The sequence below is a fragment of the Chamaea fasciata genome, unplaced genomic scaffold (genome assembly GCF_029207755.1).
Source record: "Chamaea fasciata isolate MVZ Bird 193981 ecotype frontalis unplaced genomic scaffold, bChaFas1.0.hap1 SCAF_9, whole genome shotgun sequence".
NCBI lineage: Eukaryota > Metazoa > Chordata > Aves > Passeriformes > Sylviidae > Chamaea > Chamaea fasciata.
In genome coordinates, this window is record NW_027094094.1 from 35,768,233 (window position 1) to 35,780,490 (window position 12,258).

General features: G+C 48.3%; 1 protein-coding gene across 1 annotated transcript in view; it reads right to left on the reverse strand.

Moving 5' to 3' along the window:
- LOC136294288 (zinc finger protein 665-like) overlaps positions 1-12,258 on the reverse strand; it is a 113,537-nt gene that overhangs the window by 95,771 nt on the left and 5,508 nt on the right.

Genomic DNA, 12,258 nt, shown 5'->3' on the forward strand with positions numbered 1-12,258 from the left:
AGCAGGGTAGTCCTGCAGCCGGGGGCCATGCTGGGCTGGGAGATGGAGCAGGAGAGAGGGGGAAAGGGCACTGACTTCCTCCGCACCTGCCTGGCTGTCCTGGGGCATCTTTCTCTTCCTCGCAGCCTAAACTAAAAAATTTAAAGTTAAATTAAAGTATAAGTAGTAAAAAAACCCCAAAACTACTGACAGAGTCAGAATACACCCTGACACCCAGTTAGTCTGGGTGTTGGTAGCACTCCAATCAAATCGTGGCTGCAGTCCTCCTGGAGTGACAGATGTGGTTTTCTTGAAGCAATGATCCTGTAGAAGGGTGTAGTTTCCCTCTGAGGGCCCAGTGGTGGTGTAGATGGGTCTGGTCTTTCTCTGGGAATCCAGTGGAAACAGGCTGCTTCTGGTGTTTTCAATGTCAGATGATATGCAGGTAGGAATGCTTGGCTCCTCCCTGCGGGTGGAGCATCTCACAAAGGGATGATGTCATTTTATCAGTGACTCAGTAAGACTCAATGACCCATTAACAGAAGGTGTGCCCCTGTAGGGAGCATGGGTCGTGGAGGAGATAAGAAAAACTGCCCCACCTTTGTTTAACAGCTGGCTCATTAACAGAAAATATCCTGCAGAGTTATGAGAAATGGGTCATGGAATAATTCTTACTTGGGATCTCCAGCTTGTTTGTTTTCAAACTGGCACACTGGGGAGAACTGGGATCTTTCTGCAAACTACTGTGAGCAGGTTTGGAGTGACTGGTCTGTACTGTGGGCAACTGGACATGACTGGGAGCATGCTGGGAGTTACTGGCATCATATTGGGAGTGACTGGGACTATACTAAGGGCAACTGGGAGAACTGGGAACACACAGGATGAAAGTGATAGCAACTGGGAGTAACTGAGAGTAACTAAGACCATGCCTAGGGTAAACTAGCTAGCCCAACCCCCACCCAGGGGGGATCTGCATTCCCCCACCCCCTGCCAGGGCTCTGCCGACACCGGGACCCCCCAAAAACACCTCCCGGGGACCCCCTGATGTCCCCCCAAGGGCCATCTGCAGCTTGGTATTGAAGCGCAGAAAGCTCCAAACATCCTCCCCAAAATACCCCAAACCCAGGGAAGCCCCCGGGATATTTGGGGCGAGATCCCCCTCCCCGGGCACCTGCGGGACTGGGGCCAATGGTCCTGGGCGGCTGCGGGTTCAGGGAGCACTGGAGCCGCCCGGTCCCTCCTCTCCTCTTCTTCCTCCCGCTTCCCGCTGCCACTCTGCGTCTTCCTCCCTCTCTTCTCCTCCTCATCCTCCTTCCTCTTTCCCTGGACATCTCACAGCTTGTGGGTGGAGAAGGGACGCAGCTGGGACAGGTCAGAACACGGGGGGGGGGGGGGAAGGTGCCCTAGAAATGTCATACTGGGAGCAACTGGTTTGTACTGGGATCATACAGTAACTGAGATTGTACGGGGTTTGTACTGACATCAGACTGGGAATCATACTGGGAGCAGCTGGGCCCATGCCAAGGGAGACTGTGATCATACTGGATTCATACTGGGAATGAGGAGCCTGCAGGGGGAAATTGTGGCTATGCTGGGGGAAATTGGGATATACTGGGAGTGACTGGGATCATGCTGAGCGTGACCAGGAGCAGCTGGGAGCAACTGGGAGAAACTGGGAGTGAGCAGCTGGGAGCAACTGGGAGAAACTGGGAGTGACTGGGTGCATGCTGGGCATGACTGGGGTCATACTGGCAGTGAGTTCAACTACGGTGAGGCTGACTGGGAGTGGCTGTGAGAAAATGGGATCATGCTGGAAGGAACTGGGGTACTCTGGGAGAGACTGGAACTGTCTGGAACAAAAGTGAGGGTGAAAGAGTACAACTGGAACCACGTGGGATGCAAGTGGTTCATACTGGCAGTGACTGGGACCACACTGGGCTCATCTTTGGATCATATTAGGAGTGACTGGACTAATACTGGGAGTACCTGAGAGTGACTGGGAACATACCCTGCACAACATCCCCTCTACTGGGGGTGACTGCAAGCAACTGGAAGCACACTGGGAGCAAATGGCATCATACTTGGACTGATGGGGTTGATCTAGCTGGAGGAAACTGGGACCATACTGGGAGGGATTGAGAGTAACTGGGATTATACTCGGACCAGACTGGGAGTGCTGGCATGTGACAAGGATCATACTGGAGATTACTGGGCTCATGCTGGTGTTGAAAGGGAGCAAGTGGGATCACACTTTGTGCTACTGGGAGCAACTCTCCATGATGCCTTGCTGTGTCACAATGTCACTCCTTTGTCACGGCGTCAGGAAGGACCCTTCTTCTCATGGAGCCCCACAGTGTCACTTTGGTCCCCTTGTATCCATGTGGTTAAATGACCCCGTGGTTAAACAAGGCCCTGCAGTGTCACAATGGCCCCTTGGATCCTGTGAGTCCCTGTCTTGGGTTATAACACCAAAAAAAAGTTTATTCTATTCCATCTGTTGAAATCTGTTTGGGGAGGTGTTTTTTCTTATCTGTTGTAACTCCAGGAGCGAGGGGGCAGCTGCCTTTCTGATAACAAGGCAGCTGTTAAAACCAAGTGGGGCATTGTTTCTTATCTCTGTTCACCCTCCCATTACCTCCAGTGCGTTATCTTCTGTTAATGGACCATTAAAGCTCACCAATGACATGACACGTTACATCATCCCATTGTGAGTTCATTGTGGTTCCATGAAGCCCCACTGTGACACAGCTGTCCCCTTGATACCATCAGAATGGCCCTTTTGTTTCATGGAGCACCACAGTATCAGAATGATCCCCATGGTTCCACAGGGCCCCCCAGTGTAACAATGGACCCTTTGTTCCAGGAGGTTCCTTAGGGTCACAGATGTCTCCTTGGATCTGCAGTGTCACGATGCCCCTTGGCTCCAGGTGGCCCTGCTGTGTCACAAAGGCTCGTGGGCCCATGAGGCTGCAGATTGTCACAATGGACCCTTGGTTCCCTGAGGCCTTGCTGTGTCACCGTGGACTTCAGGTTCCTTGAGCTGCCATGTGGTCAACAACGGCCTCCTTGGTTCCGCAGTGTAACCATGGATCCTTTGTTCCATGAGGTTCAGCAGTGTCACCATGGATCCTTTGTTCCAAGAGGTTTCTCACTGTCACCATGGACTCCTAGGCTCTGTGGGGCTCTGCTGTGTCACCAGGGCCCCTTGGTTCCATGAGGTCTTTCTCTGTCACAATGGACTTTTGATTCCATGAGTTTCCACAGTGTCACAATGGTCTCCTTGGATCTGCAGCATCACAATGGACCATCAGTTCCATGTGGCCACACTGTCAAAATGGATTTTGGTTCCATGCAGCCCCACAGTGTCAACAGGTCTTCTCGGCTCCATTGGATTCTGCAGTGTCCCAATGGATCCTTTGTTCCATCAGGTTCGTGTCACAGGGGACTCCTTGGGTCCGTGAGGCCGCTATGTTACCAAGTCTCCAAAATATCAGAATAAGACTCCTTAACACTAATTTGGTATCAAAGAGAGCATCATTCATTCAGGGCTGAGGTCCAGCAGGGGAGAACACCAAACCTTACATGGACACGTGATTCTAAAAGCGTGCTGCTTATGTACAGTCACTAAATGTGTATTACAATTTACCATTTCCATAAAATCCACTTAACACTTATAAAAAGGGAAGATGAGGATTTTATTATAAATGCATAATATGAAGTTGGCATTTTCGCAAAATTTGAAATAATGCAATATGTATAATGTGGGAAGGTTTTTCTAGTTTCTTTTTAACAGGGTTTAGAAATGGTGATGTGATGAATATGTATATTTTTGGGGGGGTTGTACCATAGAATTAAAATTAAAATACGGTTTTGTAACATGTAGGAGATGAGCTGTACTTGAATCATCCCGACTGAGCAATATGCTAGGCCTCTAGGCTGTGGCACTGAGGCCTGTGAGGTTGTGGTGCAGATAGAAATTAGTGCCAAGAGTGTGTTGTATGTAGAAATTTTCACTTAAGGTGTTGCAAGGGTCAAAGGGTTTCATAGCACTTAACAAGTATAGTAATTGGTGTGGACATAGTAGCTACCTTAAACAGTTTATTAAGCAATGAGTGTTTGCATTCTTCCCTGTGCCTTGTACCAATGAGAATGTATCTGGAAGTGTAAACTATAGAGTGTTTAAAACCTGCCATCTTACACAGAATAAAGGAGAAACGTAGCAGTAATCATATTGGTTGGACCTGCATTTGCTCTGCCGACTTCCTTTTATTATTTCGGGGTTTCCCTAAGCCTTCGCCTGGCGCCCAAACGGTTGGACCCTAAGAAAAGCATTTAAGCGAATCTGGATTCCACGAAGACGTCGGAAACCCTTCTCTCGCAGGTTTGGGAGCGGCTCCGGCGCACGTTAAGCCTTCGCCGAAGGCGGAGCACCTTTAAACCTCCGTGTTCAGTCATCCGTGGCTGGACGGAGCGAGGGAGTCGGACCGCGACGGAGGTGCCACCGTCGCCGGAGAAGGAGAGCCGCGGTGAAAAACATCAGATAAGAAAGGTAACATGGATGCGGAAGCGGAATTTAAGGCGGCCACGCGGCTTTTACTGAATCTCCTCTCAAAGAGAGGTGAAAAACTAAAAGAACGTGACTTAGAGCAGTTGGCTCTCTGGGCAAAGAGAAAAGGGAAATTAAGTAAGCCATTTCTGATGGTCAGCGTCTCTGAATGGCGCGAAATCGGCACTTTGCTTTGGGACACGGTAATCACAGGCGGCAAGGACGGGAAGGTCACGCGAGAACTGGGGGCGGTGTGGAGGCTATCTCTGCTGAGAGACAAGCTGTCGCAGCTGCCCTTCAGGCTTTTGAAGGGGCGGAGGCTGAAAAACTAGATCCACAGCCACCGCCGCAGCTGCACTCGACAATGGCGACCTGGTTGCGTTTTTGTAACTCGCACCCGATGAAAGGTTTGTCTGCGCATGCCCGTTCCAGTCCCCAGGATGTCCTGGAGCATGTGACACAGGCGGCAGAAGTGTCCCCTCCGCTGGCCAGACCGACTGCGCAGGAGCAGGACGGGACTCCGCGGTCCCCGTCGGGGGGCGTGGTGAAGACGTGAGCTCAGGCGGAGCCAGAGGCGGGACGGAGCGGAGCCGAGGGGCGGGACACCGAGGCGGAGCTGAGGGTGGAGACGGCGGCGATGCGGAACCGTCCACTCACTCTCCGGCCTCCCCCGTCTCTCACCCGCGTGGGAGAAGCCAGCGGTGCGGGGAGAGCAGGCGCCGCCAGGGAAGACAGCGCGGCAGAGAGAGCCGATCCCAACCAGCGCAGCCGCCGCAGCGACAGAGACGTCAGCAGACCACTCTGGCCCTTTGTCTCGAGAAAGGCAGTGACAGCGATTCAGAACAACGAGTGCAGATGAAATACATCATCAAAGTTCGAAACTTGCCGAAGTGGCACATCAACAAAATACTTTAGAGAGCCACGAAACATCACATCCTCAAGTGTGGAAGTCGGAGAAGCACAATTCCCTCCTTCCTTTGTCAAGTAACACCTGACAGCGACTCCAGAACATAAAATACAGCGGTCAGCTGTGAAAATATCTGAATTGGCTGACCCCAAATGCACAAATTTTATCCTCAGATTTTCACCTTGTATGCTGCTTAAAAACTGTTTGAACAATGACAATTTACAACCATTGCAAGACAGTGACGACTCAAACCTTCAACTCCATACCCCCCACACGACAGACGTTTCCTTGCAAAAGAAAAAGGGGGAGAGCCGGGACCGGCTGGAGCAAGCAAAGTGAAGGGTCATGACATGTTTTATAAACTTAATGTTGTACTGCCTACAGGTTTTTAAGAGTTTCAGGTTTTTCAATTGTTTTAGGTTTGTTTTAGGTTATGTTAAGAGGTTTTAAATTGTTCTAAGTTTTATCAAGATATACTAACTCAATTTAAACAGTTGAGTCGTTGTGTCTCAGACAGAAAAAACTTCAAAGGAAAACAGCAGTGATGGAGCACTGAGAAGTGTCACCTGTTTGTGTGACTGAAAGAAGACACAAGTTTTACAGCAGAATTGTTATAAGTTATAAATTGTTTTTTAAGATTTTAAGTTTTAAGATAATAAGTAAATTAAGTTAAGTTTAAAATAATGAGTATTGTGAAGAGTTTAATTTTAAAATCTATTGAGGGACATCACTCTAGTATAAAGGCAGGGTCTTGGCCACACCTTGACTTTAACTAGAGGAGATGTTTTCGTCAGCAAACCCAGATGTTTTCTGCACGAAAAAGAAACTACATACAAGTCGTTTTGACTTGACGATTTGACCTTGTCAATGACAGCCGGACAGACTTTGGAGTAAACTTGGGAGCCTTGCTCGAGAAAGGATACCCACGTTTTCATTGAGAAAAAGTTTTTCAGCTGTTGCAGAATCTGGGACAATGAGATAGTATTTTAGTAATCAGCAGTCATTTAACTTTGCATGTGTTACTGTTGATTGTTGTAGGTTGTTTATTATAAGAAACACTTTAAGTTATTGTATTTAAGATTTTTCTTAACGGTTTTTAGTTTTAATAGATATGTATGTGAAAAATAGTAAGGTGCGCCTCTACCCCAGTCTGGCTGATTCAAAAGAAAAAGGGGGATTTGTAGGAGATGAGCTGTACTTGAATCATCCAGACTGAGCAATATGCTAGGCCTCTAGGCCGTGGCGCTGAGGCCTGTGAGGTTGTGGCACAGATAGAAATTAGTGCCAAGTGTGTGTCGCAGTAGAAATAATCACTTAAGTTGTTGCAAGGGTCAAAGGGCTTCATAGTAGCTAACAAGTATAGTAATTGGTGTGGACATAGTAGCTGCCTTAAACAGTTTATTAAACAATAGGTGTTTGCATTCTTTCCTGTGCCTTGTACCAATGAGAATGTATCTAGAAGTGTAAACAATATGGAGTGTATAAAACCTGCCATCTTGCACAGAATAAAGGAGAAACGTAGCAGTGATCATATTGATTGGATGTGCATTTGCTCTGCCGACTTCCTTTATTATTTCGGGGTTTCCCTACGACTTCGCCTGGGGGTTGTGCAAGGAACAGAGGTGGCGACTCCTTCTCCACGTAGACCTTCCCAGATGGAAAAGGCTGCTGTGAGCAGGCAGCTGCAAGGGCAGAGAAAGGAGGGTCTCGACCCCTGGATCTGTGCCAGTTCCACAGTCCTGGGCAGCAGCCACCGAGCCCCAGGGGAACAGAGGGCACAGCAAGAGGGACAAAAGCAGGCAAGGTCAGAGACTGGAGAGAGCCAGACCTGGGAGCAGGAACAGCTGCTTCATCGCACTCTTGGAGAAAGCTCTCAGCTGTTTCAAAGGGCTCACATGGGGGAAGGGCAGAGAGGAGGCCACACCAAACAATGTTCTTGTTTCCACACCCTCCCCTCTCTGTGTTCCAGAAGGAATTAGATGAACTGTATTCTCTCTGAGTCGTCCTGTTCAGCATGAGCAGCTTAGCAACAGGATCTAAAGGAACTGAAGCCTTAGGCCAAAAGAGGGGACTTTTGGACCATAGTAATGCTGCTAACATGGACTTGGCTGAATCCAGCAGATAGAAATCTGGAATTACAGAATCCTTTCTATTGGAAAAGACCTCTGAGCTCATCCAGTCCAGCCAGTGTCAAGCCCAGCACTCAACCATGTCCCTGAAGTGCCAAGGCCTGGACAGGAGGCCTGAGTGAGGCCTGAACAACCGGCCCTGAGCCAAAGGTGGCCTCTGGATGAACCTTCCAGCAAAGGTTATCTTTGTATCTGCTCATTAAGGAAATATGCATGATCATTAGCATTGTGTTAGATGTATCCACTCATTAGTAAAACATATATCAACTTTTCTGTCTTTAGAAGCTGGACAAGGCCATGAAATCTGACATCTGGCCTTGTTTGGGGCTGGATGGTCAAAGTCATCTCCCTTGATTCCTCCTTGGCCCTGGCCAGGCTTTGGGAGGAACCCAAGAGGAGGATGAATCCAGATGTTCCCACTCTAGGAGTGCTGTCAGTGTGTTTATTCAGCACTGTCAGAGCTGGGCCCTCTCCCAGCCAGGTTGGAGCCTCACCTGTGGCTGGAGGCACCTGCAGGAGTTCCCAGTGTCCGGGAGAGGCTCTGCAGTCCTTGGCTGTGACAGCTTCCCCAGCTGATGTGTGTGTGTGGGTGATGGGAAAGGCTGAGGGTAACTGGTGATGGATCTTTCTCAATCACTGTGGGCAATCCTTGGTAGTGATGACTGGGTGCATTGCTGAGCTGCTCCTTCTGTGCTCCTTTGCTGCTTTGAACTAGAGTAAAATACACGTCAGTTGGTCAATTCCTTCAGGTGATGTCTGTGTCTTTGGTGCTGACCCTGCCAACTGGTTAAACAACATTGGCATAGTTTGGCCAGATCACACCAAAATGTCACTTTTTAAATGTAAATGTAAGGAATCGGTCCCATCAGAAATTATGGGAATAGAAGACCTTCTCTAAACTTTGCTAGCTCTGGAGTGGGCTGTGTCCTGGGTTGAAGTATATTCTATCACCATCTTCATGAACTGTTGAAACCAGGTGAGGCAGTGCTCCCTGCCGCCTCCACTCTGGCTTATCTTCTGTTAATGGGCCCATCAGCACCTTTGCTACACAGCTCACAGATAACCCCCGCCTGGACTACCTCCTGTTAATGGGCCCATCAGGCCTTATCACATGACTCACCATCCCATTGTGGGATGCTCCGCCCAGAGGGAGAAACCAAGCATTCCAGCCTGGATATAAGCTGAGACTCTGAACACCAGAGGGGCGCTTACCCACTGGATTCCCAGAGGAACCGAGCTACCAGACCTTTCTACAGGATCACTGCTTGAGGAAGACCACCTCACCTGGACTGCTTCCATCACTTGGCTCAGGTTGTATTCTGACTCTGTCAGTGGTCTTTTGTATTATTGCATCTCTTTTATTTTACTTTCTTTCCTTTTTTTTTTTCCCTATTAAATTGTATCTCTGACTTGGAGCCTCTCATTTGTTTTGCTTTCAAACCACTACAGGCTGAGGTCTGAGCATTGTGCAAGCCATGGGGGAGTCGGTTAAAAGAAGCTGAACCACTGGATGTCTTAAAATGCATCCAAAAGTTGCATATGGAAAAAGGAAAAGAACTTGTGGGCTTGGAGGACAAAGCTGGATTTTGTTAAGAGCACATTGGAAACAGCAGTTAGAGAAGGAACAATTATTATTGGAACACTCCCACATGGAGCGACAGAAGAACATTTCAGTCCTGAGCTCAGATGCACGTGTGCAAATGAAAAAATATTAAGGTAATAAATAACCATTCATATTTAAAATATAGCAGGACTTCTATATATTTTTATAAATAAATATTTATAAATATATATATATATATGTTTATTTCTATATTTAAATATCTTTCTATGTTAATATCTATATGTCTTTATCTACATATGAAATACATAGAAAATAATAATGAGAAATAGTGCTGACAATACTAATTTCATACCTTTGGCTGCTCAAGGATGTTACACTAAATATCCTACAGAAAAGCATTGGCCAGGACCCAATTGTCAGTGGTCAAGCTTGTGAGATTGTATACAATGAAAAAAGGAGGAAGGGATGAAATTGGCTATTTCTACAGGGTTTGCTGATTCTATGATGCAGAATGCTTTGTCTGTTACTGTGAAAAACACAGTGATTAAAACTGCTGGGTTGTTCATATCCCAGACAATCCCCATGCGGAATGATTGGTTGAATGGAAGAAGAAGTTGTTAAAAGAGGAGTTGGAAAAAGGAGGAGATGGGAACCTGTCCTGATGGAAAACCCATCTCCCAGATAGACTCCAGAGCCTTAACAATGGCCCCACTGGGGAAATGGAAACCCCCTAGGTGTGCTCGGCTGCACCCAGTTTGCAAATACAACCATGGACAGGGAGACTTTGACCTCCTGGGAAATTGTTCTGGGTGCAATGGCCCCTGACAGGCCACCCCAGAGGCTGCAGGGCTGGACCTTCATGCATTAGAAATAATTAGGATAAATCAGAAGCAAATGAGAGTTATCAACACTGGAATAGGAATTCAGATTCCTGCAGGACACTTTGGCTGGATAACTGCTCACTGGAGCTTGGCCTTGCAAAGTGTTCATGTCATGGGAGGAGGAATTGATGCAGATCATCAAGGAGAAATAAAATTGATAGAAAGAGCAATAGAAGAGTGGCAGGAAGAAGACAATTTTTCTGGGTGGGATTGGCCTCATGGCTATGAAATTGGAGGCTGCTGTGAAATGTATTTGTGGCAGTGACTGTAATCATTGCACTGTGAGCACTTGGTGTGTTATGATTCCATGTTAGACTTGTTGTGACACTTTGTGCTGGGAAATGGAATGCTGAGACTGTCTAAAAAGAAAAAAAGAAAAGTCTCGAGAAAAAAAGGGGGGATTTGATAAATAACAGAGAAAAGCATCTCATTAGGCATGTTTTAAAAGGCATGTGAATTTTAGCTCTGAGTAATGAACTTGAGCAGCACGTAATTGAAGACAAGAGGCGACACTTTTGTGCCTAATACCTAAATCTAAGACTCTGGTTTTGAAAGAATTTTTATGAAGGTTGTCGTTCACCTGTAGGTCAAAGGACCATTTGAAAAACTGAGGCCTGTCCAGCAGGTCCTGACTGAAGCCTGAACAACAGGCCCTGAGGCAACGCTGACCTCTAGATAAACCTTCCAACCCAAGGTTATCTTTGTCCGCTCATTAATGGAGCACTATTACCAAAATGATCTCTGTATCTGTTCAGTGGTGAAATGTGGATTTCCCTTTCTGTGTTTGAAGGTAAGACAAGACCCCATCTGGCTTCGTTTGGGGGTGAAGGATCTAAGTCAACTCCCTTGGTTTCTCCTTGAGCCCTGGCCAGGCTTTGAGAGAAGCCAAACAGGAGAATGAAGCCAGTTATTCCTGTACTAGAAGTGATGTCAGCATGTTTGTTTAACAGTGTAAAAGCTGGGGCCTCTCCCAGTGGGGTTGGAGGACTTGTTTCCTGCAAAGGTGGAGGCACCTGCAGGAATTCCCAGTGTCTGGGAGAGACTCTGCAGTCCTTGGCTTCTCCCAGCTGATGTGTGGATCAAGATGATGGTAAAGTCTGAGGGTAACTGGTGATGGATCTTTCTAAATCAATAGAGGCAATCTGGTAGCAATGACTGGATGCATTGCTGATCTCTTTTTGTAATTCTTTGCTAATGATTATGGGCTTTTCTGAGCTCATCCTTTTGTAATTCTTTGCAGCTTTGCATTATATAAATGACACAATTCCTTAAGTTGGTGTCTGTGTCTTTGGTGCTGACCCTGCCCTCTGGTGAAACAGGGCCCCATTGTCTCCTGGGAAGAGAAAACCCCTCACTCCAAATGTCACCCCTTCCTTCTTGCTCTCTCCACTTTATACACTGCGCATGATGTCCTGTGGTCTGGGGTATCCCTGGGGTCACTTGGGATCCCCTGTCCTGGCTGTGGCCCCTCCTAACCTCCCCCACACCCCCAGCCCCTCCCCAGCGTGGCCGGACAAGGGGCAGGAAAGGCCTTGGCTCTGTGTGAGCTCAGCAAGAACAAAATTATCTCTGTGTGATCAGCCCTGTGCTCAGCACCCGGCCCCAGCTGTGTCCCGGTGCCAGCATCTGTCCCCACAAGGGCTTTCCATGGCAATTGCCAGGACAGGTGAGCCAGGTGTGGTGTCCCAGTGAGGGCTGCCATGGAAACAGTGCCCAGCACTGCCCCTTTCTGTCTGGCTGAGCTGCCTTTGGCCCTGGCAGCGGCATTTGCTGCTGGTTCTGCGGTGCCTGAGCAGCCAGCGCGGCACAGGGCAGGTGGTCATGGCACAGCCCCCAGCAAGGGATCCATTCTGGCTCTGGCCACTGACACCAGCCCTGAGCAAGGGGCCCAGGCACTGGGCTCAGGCCAGTGTCCATGGCCACAGCCCCTTGCCATGGCCCTGGGCAGCTTCGGATGATGATCCAGCCTCACTCCTGGCCCAGGCCAGGCCTGCAGTGTCCTTCCCCACAGCCTGTGTGCACAGAAGCACTTTCAGGGCTCTCTGCATTTCCCTTCCCCTCACTCTGGGCTCACTCACACACCTCCCAACAACCCACCTGCAGCTTGGAGCTGCAAGGAGTTCAAAGTTGTCTGTCCTTCAGGAGCTTTTTTAATTCTGCCTTCAGCCAACTCTGGATTTGTGTTTATTTCAGAACTTCCTGTGTGTCTAAATAATTCCTTTCATGGTTCTGCCTTGGGGAAGGGGAACCTC